Below are 14,403 nucleotides of genomic sequence, written 5' to 3' on the forward strand. Positions count from 1 at the left end.
AGCTTCCCTGTTAGCAAAAGAGGACAACAGAAATTCTATATTTCATAGGGTTATATGAGATTATAAGGAAAAGTGCCCTGTGACCTGAATAATGCTAGGCTATAAATTTTATTATCTGTATCATTATTATAGTATGCAACAGAGATAAAAGTTTAATACTCAAAGCCCAATCTACCATCCTTAATTCAAGGAAGTCAAAGCCTGACTCAGTTTCTGTTTTCATAAGGATGAACAGAATAAGAGGAAGTTTGTATTAATACCTTGAATATATAGCACAATATTTTTTATACAGTCCTAAAACGGCCTCAATTTATTTACATAATGAGTTTAAAATATCATCCGTTTAATAATAGCAAAACAAAGAATACTGCTAAATTTGGGGGCACTGCTCTAGGAATGCAATATTCCACCTGATTAAAAATGCAGTGTCCCATAAGGGTACATGTCATAGCTTATAAATGCAGATGAGGTGACAGTGAGACAAGGGCTTTATTGCCCAGGAACACAGAGTAAGTCATGTCATCAAGAGACCTCAGGGAGAGACCCTGACTAATCTCAGTGTGTATGTCACCTCCGAGCTTTGCTCAGACTAGTACATCTGCAAGAGAGACTACTTCTCCTCTCCACTCCCCTTACCTCTACTTTGAGAGCAAACTGTGAAGCCTTACAGGCCCAGCTTGCATGTTTCCTTTAGGAATACTTTCCAAAGAAGTGTTCACAGATCTCTGTCATTAGCACATACTACACTGTAATGCCACCCTGACCGGAAGGTAAGTACCTGGCATAGGAACCAAACTTATTCATTCTTTTCCCCTCAATGCCTAGCCCAGCACCTAACACAGAGAAAGCGATCCATCATCCCTACTTGCAGCCATAGAAACACTAAGAGAGTCAAGAGAAACAGTCATACCAGCCATAGGACTCAGATGAAAGAAAAGAAACATTTTACAGCAGATGAAAAGTGTGAAGCAGAGAAAAAGTATGAAGAAATGAGACAGTGGGAGATGGGAGTTTGTTTAGATGCCTTTTACAAAAGCTGTTTTCAATCCAGCCTTTGCTCTCCTGACACACTGTTTTTACATAGCAAGGGAACTGACTATCCTAGAGGGGACTGGGGAAAGAAAGGACGTAAAAATAGAGAAATAAAGACTGACACAAGTCCGTGACTTAGCAAATTCTTCACACTTAGTTGCAAAGCCTATGAATTATTTCCTTAGATCTTACATCATTTGGTGGATTCTACAGTCTACCTATATATTTTTAAAAGGCATAGAAGTGTTATCGGTTATTCACAAAAGAACTTGAAACAGCAAATAAATATATGAAATACATGAACTTAACATTCACTAACAAAGAGCTATAAGTAAAAGCATAGTAATATTATGTTTCTTTTCTTATATATAAGATTAATAACACACAATATTGGCAAGAGGGTAAAGAAACAGATACATCAGACTTTAAAATGTATATATTCTGTGACCTAGCAATTAGGTATTTATCCTAAGTAAATAACCAAATGCATGTACAAATACAGAGGGTGCCAAAAAAATGTATGCACATTTTAAGAAAGGAAAAAACTATATTAAAATTGTAATACTCAATATATTGTAACAAAAGATGAATACAAGTGATGTTTGACTTCTGCAATTACAAGACGTGCTCAAAGTGGTTGCATTCATTACTATTTTTTTTAAGAACCATATCAGCTATTAATCAGTTTATTAGACATTTTTAGTGATATGTTAGCTGTGATTACTGTACTCTTCAAATGCTGAGAATGATAAAATTGACAAGATAAAGCAATTTATTTTTACCTCATCTGGACATTTTCCCCCACTTTAAACTGAAACTAAAAATCCAATGCCAAAAATAGCTTTCCAAATGAAAAATAAAACAACTATAACTTACATTTATACAGCTTATTTAGGGTATAGTGATCTTTCACTTATATTACCTCTTCTATCCTTTGCAAAAGCTCTAAAAGTCTTTGTATTACTATCTCCATTTTGCATTTAGATAAACTGAGTCTCTGAAGAGTGAGCAAAGAAATTCAGATCCTAATCTTCTGACTCTGAGTTCAGGGGACCCTACTTGCAGGTTTCCTTTTATCAGATGGAAAGAGACATATTAGTAACAGTTTTCCCTTTTATCTGTAGCTACCTAAGAGCGAAGTATAAATTTGGCAGCTTATTTGGTTTAGCATTTTTGATAACTTCTATCTCTTCCTTTATCCTAGTTGTTTTAAAAGATTCACTTTATCTTTTTACATATTTTACTATTTTAAGCTGACATACTATTTTCTTCAATTAAAGAAATAAATTGCTCATTCAGTAATGATGTTAGCCTTTTCCAAAGCACCACCACGAGTGACTTTTTTGCTGGGAGAAAAATATTTAAAGAATGAACCTCAACTGAAATGAAATATGCAGTGCTCAGTTTAGAGAAAGTAGAATATAAATTCTAATGTTTTTTTTATGGTTGAGCCTCATGAAATGAATTATGAGAAATAATATATATGAAAAATGAATTTGGTCTGATTTTAGTTGGCATCGAAGTGACCAGCATAGCTTAGGTTTAAGCTATTTAAGGACATTAATTTCACAATTTATTATATGTAAATTTTGAGAAAAATATGTTAAAATGTGCAGGCTTGGGTTTTCAGGGAAGATAAAATTAGTAACCTAATTAATGTAAATTTATCAAGTAAAAGCCAAAATCCTGGAATAAAATGAACTGAAATAAATTTAGCATAGCTGAATGTCTAAGAAAAAGTATTATGGATCTAGACTGCAAGGGTTCAAATGTCAGTTCTGTCACATTAGCTATATGATTTTGGATAAGTTAATCTCTCTGTACCTCAGTGTCCTCATCTGTAAAATGGGGGTAATAATGACACCTATAATTATAGGTATAATTCCTATCTCTTAGAGTTGTTAGGAGGATTAGATAATATTTGTAAAGCACTTAGAATAGTGCCTGGAACACAATAAATACTAAATAAGTGTTTGCTAAGTAAATAAAATGCAAAATGCAGTGTGATCTTTATTATAAAGAAATCCTATATTCCACAAATATGAAATGAGGTGAAGATATATGGAAGTTGATTATAAGAAAAATGTAAGTTAAGAATAAGTAAAAAATGGGGAAATGTTGCCTTTTTAGATGCATCAGCGAGAGTATCATGTATAAGGAAGGAAAAGAATTCAGACACCTAATTCACTATCACTGAGCCTTTAGTTTCAAGTTAAGGTAATATATTTTTTTTTTCCCCAAAATAAGAATAACTTTTTATCATATAAATGATTTAACTGCAGTATAAATTTGTTTTAAAATACAGAAAAGCATTAAGGGAAAAATGAAAACCACTTGGGATTCTACTACTCAGAGATAACTATTGTAATATTTTGGTAACCATCTTTCTAAATGTTTATGCAAATATGCATACGTACATAAGTTAGATAAAATTTTACATAAATGGTTTCATACTGTGCATTCTGCTGTGTGCAAACAGTAAGCCAACGGGCTTTTAATTTTTTTTACTTTTCTGCATTGTGAAGATAGTTTCATGTTGATGATTAATAGTTGTATAAAATTTTGGTTGCTCTTAAAGAGAAAAAAATTCACAAAACTGATTAATTATGAATTAATTACCATCATCTTTCAAAATAAGGATTTGACTGAAAATCTGCAGCATAAAGCTTAAGTTTGAATTGGTTTAGTGGAAACACTGTAGGGCCCACAAAAAGGCTTGGGGCAGGATTTCTGCCATAATAAACTGCTTTAATACTTACGTTACTGTATCTCATCTGAATATGTCACTCTACAGAACAGAAATATATTAATATATGTATATGCAAAACACATATCTATCTGTGTTACCTAATATGGTAACTAAAACCTTATTTTAAAGAAAAACCTGGAAGAACAAATGTCTGAGATTAGAAGAATGGTTAAATAAATTATATACGCACACAAATGAAATATTATATATTAAAAATTTACTAACAATTGTCACCCCAATAAACTTTAATTAAAAAAAATATATATATATATATATATTGACTAAGAGTTTTTAATGGGCTGGGGACATGCTTGTGTTCAAGGAAAAAAGATATAGAGCAGTATATATAATGTTATCTCAACTATGTAAGAAAAGGACAAAAAATTGTGGACAATCCAAAAGGTGCATGTGAATGGTGAGACTGTGAACTGTTTTAAAAATTCTTTTCTTCTATCTTCTTTTGTACTTTTTTAAACTTCTACAATTGGTATATATCATCATTGTATTTAGAAAACATTTTTTAAAGAAAAAAGGTAGAGGGTAGTACTAGCATAAGGAAGGACAGGGTTGAGAAATAAATCCTCACATTTATAATAGTTAATTAACTTTCAGTAAGAGTACTGAGACAATTCAATGGGTAACGAGTAGTCTTTTCAACAAATTTTTCTGGGACAACTGGATATTTTCATGCAAAAGAATGAAGTTGGACCCTTTCCTTACACTATACAAAAAAATTAATTCAAAATGGATTACAAACCTAAACATACAAGATAAAACAGAGAAGAAAACCTAAAAGTACTTGGGCTAGTCTTTCTTAGATATAATACCAAAAGCACAAAAGAAAAAATAGGTAAAAGTGGACTTCATCAAAACTGAAAACTTTTGTGCTTCAAAGGACAAGATCAAGAAAGTGAAAAAGACAACGAGTGGAATGGAAGAAAATATTTACAATCTGAGAAGGGACCTGTGTCTAGGTTATATAAAGATCTCTTACAATTCAATAATAAAGACAAACAACACAATTTAAAAAGGGGCAAAGGGTCAGAATAGACAATTCTCCAAAGAAAACATACAAATGTCTAATAAACATGAAAAGATGCTCAACACCATTAGCCATTAGGGAAGTTCATATCAAAACCACAATGAGAGTGACACCACTTTACATGAAGTAGGATAACTATAATCAAAAAGAGAAAATAACAAGTGTCAGCAAGGATATAGAGAAACTGAAACTCTTATACATTGCTGGTGGAAATGTAAAATGATGCAGCTGTTTTAGAAAACAGTATGGCAATTCTTCAAAATATTAAACATAGTTACCACATGACTCAGCAATTCCACGTCTAGGTATATACCCCAAAGTAACAAAGACATATGTCCCCACAAAAACTTGTACATGACTGCTCATAGCACCATTATTCATAAGAGCCCAAAATGTAAACAACCCAAATGTCTATCAATTGATGAATGGATGAACAGAATGTGGTATATTCATACACAATTTCAAATAGCCAAAAAAGATTTGACAATAAAAAGAAATGACTGATACATGCTGTAACATGGATGAACATTGAACCTATAGTAAGTGACAGAAGCTAGTGACAAAGAACAAATATTTTACGGTTCCATTTATATGAAAGGTCCAGAATAGGCAAATCGACGGAAACAAAAAGTGGAATGGAGGCTACCTAGGGCTGGAGGTCTTCGGGGATGGGGAGTGACTGTTAATGGGTACAGGACATTTTTTCGGGGCAATGAAAATATTATTTTAAAATTGTGGTGATAGTTGCACAACTTGAGGAATATACCAAAAACCACTGAATTGTACATTTTAAATGGGTGAATTGTATGGTATGTGAATTACATCTCACTAAAGTGTTTTTTAAAAGATATAAATATAGGATTTAAAAAATAGTTTCTACTACATTACTGGCAAATTTTGTAGCCAGTGGGGGGTGGGGGGAGGGATTTTGACTATTAAAACATCCTCGGAATTTGTATTCTTGATTCCAAGAAGAATTAAGAAAATAAAAATGCATTTTCTCTTTATGTGTTCACATACATTGGACTGTATGTTGAAGAAACAGACATGAATTAAGCTGCTGGGTGTAAGCTGGCACTGATCCCTTCCAAATAGCTGAGCCCTATGAGCCCCGTGTGTAGTCAAGTTTTAGAGAAAGACCATGTCCTTGGCAGAACAGAGCTTTCCAACTGTTTTTGGAAGGAGAGCTACTTTTACTTTCTATGAAGTCTTAAAATAACTTGAGGGGAAAAGGGAGGTAATAGAGTAAAAGGAAGAGAGGTCATGACGTCCCCGGGTTCGAACCCTAGTTCTACTTAACTCACGGTCTCGGGGGTCTCATCTGTAAAAGGCAAAATAATTGTCTGTGCCCTACCCACCTCATAGGATTGCAATATGGCCCAAACAGAAAGAAAGGGAGAGAGCGAGGGGGAGGGAGAGGGAGAGGGAGAGGGAAAGGGACAGGGACAGGGAGAGGGAGAGGGAGAGGAAGAGGGAGAGGGAAACAAAGAAAAAGAAAGAAACAATATTAGTGGGATATAGCTGGATTTGACTTCAGAAGATTTGCTCTTGAATTGTTTGCCATTTAATAGCTGTCATCCTTGGAGAAGTGAGTACAGCAGCAGCTCAATTTTTTTTATCTCTAAAGATAGACCTGGTCAACATACTTCACAGAGTATGAAATGAGATATAGAAATAAAAATATACCAAAAGCCATTACATTCAATACAAATGTAAATCATCATTAGTATTTGTAAACTATATCCTCAAAGCATTGCTCTTAAGTCCCTGAGCTTTCAAGAAAGAAAAGAAAAGGTCTGGCTTAAGAAAAGCCAAAAGCAATAAGGAAGAATCCACTGCCAGTCTTATTAATTGTACTGCACAGTATTACCAGAATTCAAATTGGTAACTCTCTTATATAATGTTTCCACATTTGGGGAACTGACACATGTGTCTTGGTTTATCAAACTATGAGCAATTGATGTGTTTCATAGGAAATCTGGATGGCTAAGTTCTCTAGGACAGCAGTTCTCAAACTTTGGTCTCAAGATTCCTTTACACTCAAAACTATTGAGGACCTGAAAGAAAGATCTTTTGTTTTTGTGGGTCATGTACATCAATATTTACCATATTAGGAGTTAACATTGAGAAAACTTTCAAATATTTATTAATTCACTTAAAAAACAATAGAAATCTATTAGTTGTTAATATAAATAATATTTTTAATGAAAAACAAGCATGTTTTTCAAAAAAGAAACTCAAAGAGATGAGTGACGTTTGTTTTATATTTTTGTAAGTCTCTTTTGCAATCTCTGCCTTAACAGAAGACAGCTGGATTTTCATATATTCTTCTGCATTCATTTTGTTACCATATGTTATTTCATAAGAAAAATCCAGCCTCATTCATATATGTAGTTGGAAAATAAAGACGTATTTTAGTAGCCTTTTCAGATAATTGTGGATATTCTTCTCTGATATCAACAAGTAGTAGTTTCTTAAAGGTTAGTAGCAAGGTAGACTCTGAAACTATGTCAACATATTTTTCACATCTGTTACATTAAAATCCATTGTTTTTTGGCACTTTGAAGAGCTTTTTACCTGTACATGATTTCATAGCATCATACATTGGTTACTTGGAAAATATTGGCTCACCAAGTTACATAGATTTTAAATGTTGACACATTTATTATAAAATATTTAAAAATCAGTTATGAAACTTGTCAACCTCATCAAAAACATCTTTAAGGAATAGGAAGCTGTCAAACTCATGGTGGCAAACACAGGTTTTCTGAAATACTGAGTTTTCATTCAAAATCTTAAGTTTATCATCAGTTGATTTCCTTTATATAAAAAATGCTTGGCAAATACCTAAGTCTGAATAGTTTGTTGTCAGTCATTCTTTCAAGTAAAGATGGTGCTCCATGAAAAAGATTTTGTTAGCAACTCAATCGCACAAGTGCTTTTCCTTGAAATAACTGTTATACTTCAGTATACAGTGAAGCGCTTTATGCATATTTCCTTTCCCTCACAGGGTCAAGGGTTCTCAATGGTCAAGATTTAATATAATTAATAATTTTTACTGTTTCATCAAGGATATTCTTAAGTGAAACGATGTTTTTTAAACTATGAGTTTGTTGAAAGTGCCCCCGTTTCTTATTTTATGTCAACATGCTCACTTATGTTCCGTATCCTACTTCCTCTTCCCTTCTCAAAGACTTTACTTATTCAAGTATCCCTTTTTAAAAATCTTATATTGACAATTTCTCTCTCTTTATTTGATGACTCCCACCAGGATATAAACATGAATGGATATTTCCCATCTTAAAAAACAAACACCCAAAACTCCACATCTCCATAAAACAAACAGATAAGAAAACAAAACCAAAAAAAGCCTTCCCTTAACCCCACAAAATTTTCCAGTTATGAACCCATCTGTCTATCCCACTTCACAAAAAACATCTCAGGAGAGTTGTCTTACAATCAATGTCACTTTCTATTCACCATTTTGACACATCTACTCCACGATGAAAACTGCTCTTGTCAGTGAATTCCACGTTCCCAAGTCCAGGATACTTCACCTTACACCCTTACACTAGGATTTGTCATCGTTCATTACACCTCCCCTGTGGACATTTACTTCAGTTAAGTTTCCAAATTATTCCTTTCTCCTGGTTTTCTCTCTACCTGACTGGCCATTCCTCTCAGTCTTTGCTGGTACATCCTCCACTATCCAACTTCTAAATGTGAGTTCCCAGGGCTAAATCCCATTCTGTATTTCTGTCTATATGAACCATCTCTCTCTTTTCAGCTCTGCACTCTCTCCCTGGTTGATCTCATTTGGTGCCACGTACTTAAATACATCTTTATACTGATGATTCCCAAATTTGTATCTCTAGTACGGACCTCCCCATCCTGAGTTCCAGCCCCATATCCTGTTGCCTACTTGGGGACTGTACTTGAATTTCTAAACAGTAACTCACACTTAACATTTCCAAAGCAGAACTTGTGGTCCCCTTAACTGCATGTCTCCTAGACCCTTCCCTATCTCAATAAATGGCATTTTCATCCTTCCAGTTGCTTATACACAAAACCTAGGAGTCAGTCTTGATTACTCCTTTTTCATCTCCCACATTCAACCCATTAGCTCATCTCCCATAATATAATTTTATTTTTTATTAAGGTATAATTAACACATAACATTATATTAGTTTCAGATGTACAACATAAAGATTCGATATATGTATATATTGCAAAATGAGCACCACAGTAAGTCCAATTAACACCCATCACCGCGTATAGTTACACATTTTCTTTTTCTTATGGTGAGAACTTTCAAGATATACTCTCTTAGCAGCTTTAAATATACAATACGGCATGAATCATAACCGCCATGCTGCACATCACATGCCCAGGACTTATTTATTATATGACTGGAAGTTCGTATCTTTTGACCACCTTCATCCATTTTGAGGACCCTCCATACTGTTTTCTACAGTGGCTGCACCAATTTACATTTCCATCAACAGTGCACAAGGATTCCCTTTTCTTCACATCCTCGCCAACACTTGCTATTTCTTGTCTCTTTTATAGGAGCCATTCTAACAGGTATAAGGCAATAGCTCACTGTGGTTTTGATTTGCACTTTCCTGATGAGTAGTGATGTTGAGCTTCCATAATGTATTTAAATCTGTTCACTTCTCTCCATCTCTATCCCTACTATCCTCGTCCCAGCAATGATCAACCCTCATTTGGTCTTTTGAAATAGCCTTCTCAGTGGTGACTTTGCTTCTATTCTAGTTCCCTATAATCCACTAGAGCAGCTAGAATGATCTTTGAAAAACATAAATCAAACCACTTTTCTGCTTATTCATTGGCTTCCCCTTGCATTTAGAATAAAATCCAAACTCTTCACTATCATCTCTAAGGCCTTATTTGATATGCTCCCTGGCTAACTCCCCTTAATTACTATGCTCCTACCACATTAACCTGTTACCTAAACACAACAAGCTTTTTCCTACCTCAGGGCCTTTGAATTAACTGTTTCCACGCCCTTAGGGAACTTACTATTTCCTAGTAGCTCTTTGCACTGCTGGTTCATTGTTTTGTCCTCTCTGAGTCTTAGCTTACTATCACTTCTTCAGTAAAGCGTACTTGACAACTTTATCTCAAGTAGGTCCCACTCCAGTTATTTACTATTATATCGCCTAATTAATTTCTATCACACCATTTATCACTACCTAAAATTATTTTGTTTTATTGTTTGCCTCTTCCCATTACAAGGTTTTTCTTTTTAAACAGCTTTATTGAGACATAATCACATACCATACAATTCGTCCATTTAAAATGTGTAATTCAGTGGTTTTTGGTTTATTATTTTTTTAAATTGTGGTAAAATATATAACATAAAATTTGTCATTTTTAACCATTTTAAGTGTATAATTCAGTGGCATTAATTATATTCACAATGTTGTGCAAACATCACCTCTATCTATTTCCAATTTTTAAAAAATCATCCCAAATAGAAACTGTAACTATTAATTAATAACTCTCCCATTTCCCCTTCGCCCAGCCCCTGGTAACCTCTACTTTCTGCCTCTATGAATTTGCTTATTCTAGATAATTCATATAAGTGGAACCATCCAATATTCGTCCTTCTATGCCTACCTTAATTATGAGGAAGGGATCTTGTGTGTCTTATTCACTCCCTATCAGTTGAGACCTAACTCAGTACACATAACACACAGTAGACGCTCAACAAATACTTGTTGAATCAATGAATGCATCAATTTTAAGCAAGTCACAACTTTTCTGGATCTCATTTTCTTAGCTGTGTGATGCTGCTATATCACCATTCATTTATTAAACATCTTTTGAGCATTTACAGTGTTTTGGACATTGTGCTTACTAATGGAAATATAATGTGCAAAACAGTTATTGTCTCTGCTCTCAAGGAACGTTCATTCCTTTTCTACTTGGGGATGTCACCTTCTTTGATTCTGTGCACGTTTAGGATGGAAATACGCATATAAAAAACACTGAAGTATATGGCAGTAAGCCTGTCAGATCATGTGATACTACACTTGGGTGATGGATGTCAAAAGCCATACTGTCTTCAAGGTCATTTAATATCAGCTGCTCTTTCACTTTGCAGGGTAGTGATGAGGGTCACATGAACATATACTTTTGTACATTACAAACTATAAAGCTCACCATAAATGTAAGGTAAAAGTATCGTAAATTTTGATTTACTGCTTTTTACGCTCTGGGAACTAAAAAGCAAACTATTATGCTACACACAAATTCTCATATACATATAAACTTACTGACAATTATGGCAGGATATGGTTTTTCAAATCAATGTTAATGACATTGTATGTGAATTTTGCCAGGCCCATTCTTATGGTGCTACATGCCGACCAACAAAGAATGCTATTTCCAGACAAAGGGTCTGACACTTGAAAAATAGTAGTAAATGGTGCTAAAAACAAGGCATTTTGCTTTATTCATTTTCAATACCAAGCCAGCACGCGCACACACACACACACACACACACACACCCCTTTAGACAGCAATGACAGGAAGAGGGCAGGCAGGCCTTACTAATCCTCTCAGCTCTTCAAACAACACCTGAGGATTTTTACTTGAAGGCCTGTCTTTCTGAGCTTGTGCTTTCAAAACTTGGGCTGGACTGATCCCAAATACTGAAGTAACAAATATTACTAAATTCTGTCATTTCCTCTACCAAAAAAGTGATTTTACTACTACTTCTGGTTGTGATGAAAGGTCCTATTGACTATTCAAATCCTCAACCAAGTTATGGATGCAGTATTAAATGACTTCACTACTTTTTCTCTGGCACTTTAACACATGCCAATGCTTTCATCCACCTCCACTAACGTGGCTTATAAATTACTGAGGTGGGGCCATTTTAATAGTATGATTTGTTCACATCTCTAGAGATGGGGTATAAATGAAACTGGCTAAGAAGACAAACTCCCCTTTGACAACATGTATTGGTAGGTATGTATAGGAAAATAAACCTTCAAAAGTTAGAAATATCTTATTGATATACTACCTGGTTAGGAGCCATGATAATTAATGGTTCTGTGCTTTGTTATAAATCAAAATGTAATAAAGTGATGGTAGGGAGGCCAGAGACAAAATGGAACATCCCCAAGAAACAGGAAGAGATGGAACAGAGTTGAAGCAAAGAAAGGTTAAAGGTCACAAATTTGCTAAAAGTTTCTTTCTAAATGGTCAGAAGGGGCTTCCTGAATGAACTCTGAAACCTAAGAAAGTCTGTTCATAAGAAGTGTATTGTCCTCTCCTTTTTAAACTGCCGCTTGGTTATGAAAAAACACTAGAGAGCAAGATACTTGCTCCCTGCGGGTGTAGCGTGGTTAACCTATTGATCTTAAACACAAACACAAGTATAATCTCTCATTTTCAAAGAGTATGAAGTTGCAGAAGGTACAAAATTACCAGAAGTGATCCATTTTTTAAACAGAGGAATAAAACTATTTCAGCATATTTGTGGCCTTAGTTCAGTTAATAAAGTCAGAGGCTACTTGGGACATGCTGCAAAGTGAGGACCAAACAAATATTAGCACTAAGAGTCTGAAGTGGAGGGCTGATATCCCCAAATTTTCCACTGCACACTGTCAGCCTCCATCTTTGTCCTGTTTTCAAAGCAAGTTAGACTATTCTTAGCACCTTTTTATACCATTCTTTGGCATTCCTACTGGGCCCTAAGAAGAAAGAACTGTGTGTGTGTGTGTGTGTGTGTGTGTGTGTACACATACATGTACATACATGTGTGTGTTTGAAATTGGAATTTATGAGGAAATTCAGGCATTTCAGTCCTAGCCTTAATCAGGAGTAGGTTTCACCTGGAACCTTCCAACAGACTTCTGACCCAGGGCTTAGGTGCTCAGAGTAAGAAAAAGAAAACAGGGTATGGAGAGAAGAACCTCTGAATTCAGATGGGAACTTAGTTCCACTAAACGAGGCCAAGCTCACGGTCAGGACATCCTGACTCCAGACTCCAGACTCCAGTATCCACGTGCTCTTTTCCACCGTGGCTGACTTCACAGGGAGGTGCTCTCTCATTTACTTAGCCCTCTTCTCCCTTACTGCAGCACTCTTAGTCTGGTCACTTCTTGACCAGTTCTGTCAAAGCATTGCCTTTCCCGTGGTATGACAACTGTGATCAATAAATAGTGTGAGCTAGGCAGCCTTGAAATTAAAGTCCTGTTTCTTAGACTGAGATACTTTCCTGCCAAACATGGAGGGAGGGAAAGCTTCCGTTGTGGGAAGAATGGCACATGGAAAGTGAGTTATGGGCCAGACTGTGAGCAAGGCTGCTTGCCTGGAGTGAAGAACATGAGCTGAGTGGCAGTAACAATAAAAGCATGACGGAGAGGGCAACGAGTGTGAGGTTATAAAGCAAACGATTAACTGGGGACTACAAACTAGAAATTTGATCCAATAGTAGAAAAGGATAAGAATCTTAATAAAAACCAAATTAAAAAGTAAAACATTAAACTGAAGTTGGATGAGGAGAAGAAAGGCAAAGATGATACCATATGGAGGAATAATTCTAGATCTATCTGGAATGAATAAGAGAATTGTTCAGTGAATCTTTAGATTCATATGGATAAAAGGCAACTTGAGCTCATAGAAGCAAAAGAAACACAATCCTTATTGCTTCTATAAAAGGGAAAGGTCTGAGGATACAGCTAATAATGTCTTTAAATAACAGCCAAACCCCACATACTCATCCATGTGCTATTCCAACTGGAAGGATGTCCAAATAAAAAAGCACTGAAGCTGATCTTCCTGTTTTATAACTAGAAAATTTATAGAATATCTACCTCTTCAAGTAGAGCCAAGTATGTTAAAGAAATGCTGCATATTTCTTTCAGGAAATACAAAACCACGCAAGCATCTGTTAGTCTTTCTACGGCATGTGGAAGGATGTTATTTAAATGAGATACTAACTGATGTGCTGTTGAGAGCCACAAAAATCCAGGGTGGGTTGTAAGGACCATGTCCTTGGTCTTTTCTTTTCAGCCCTAGATAGTAAGGTGAGGAGACTATTAAGGACTTGCTAAAACCATTGAACTTTTACTCCATAAACAATTTCCAATGCAAAACCAGTCCCTACAAATGGTGTAAGAGAAGAAAGCTGTGTGAGAAGAAAGCTGTTACCGGTCAAGCTGCAGAGGAAAGAGGTTATGAAGCTCACATTCAAGTACCGTCTACTAGCAAGTAACACCTCAGTAAAAGGATTTTGAGATTATCAGCAGTATTCCAATTTGTACCCATTGCTTCTCTGTAGTATTTATAATGGCACAGAATAAGATTAGACCTCCTGCCTCCCCCAAAAACCTTTGCATTGACACTGTAGCTGGTTAAATAAAACAGTCAACTCTAGTACTTATGAGTGTGATCAAAAGATATGGTGAATGTTTAAATAAAAAAATATTTATTACAGTAAACGACACTTTGCCATTAATCCCCCTCAAAATACTCCCACTTGCTTTGAACACACTTATCCCATCATTCTTGTCACTTTCGGAAGCAGTTCTGGAAGCAGTTC

General features: G+C 35.2%; 1 protein-coding gene across 1 annotated transcript in view; it reads right to left on the reverse strand.

The window, feature by feature from the left end:
- Nucleotides 1-14,403, reverse strand: part of UVRAG (UV radiation resistance associated) — a 275,347-nt gene that overhangs the window by 53,056 nt on the left and 207,888 nt on the right. The window lies entirely within an intron of this gene.

Source organism: Rhinolophus sinicus, linkage group LG06 (assembly GCF_036562045.2).
Source record: "Rhinolophus sinicus isolate RSC01 linkage group LG06, ASM3656204v1, whole genome shotgun sequence".
Lineage (NCBI taxonomy): Eukaryota > Metazoa > Chordata > Mammalia > Chiroptera > Rhinolophidae > Rhinolophus > Rhinolophus sinicus.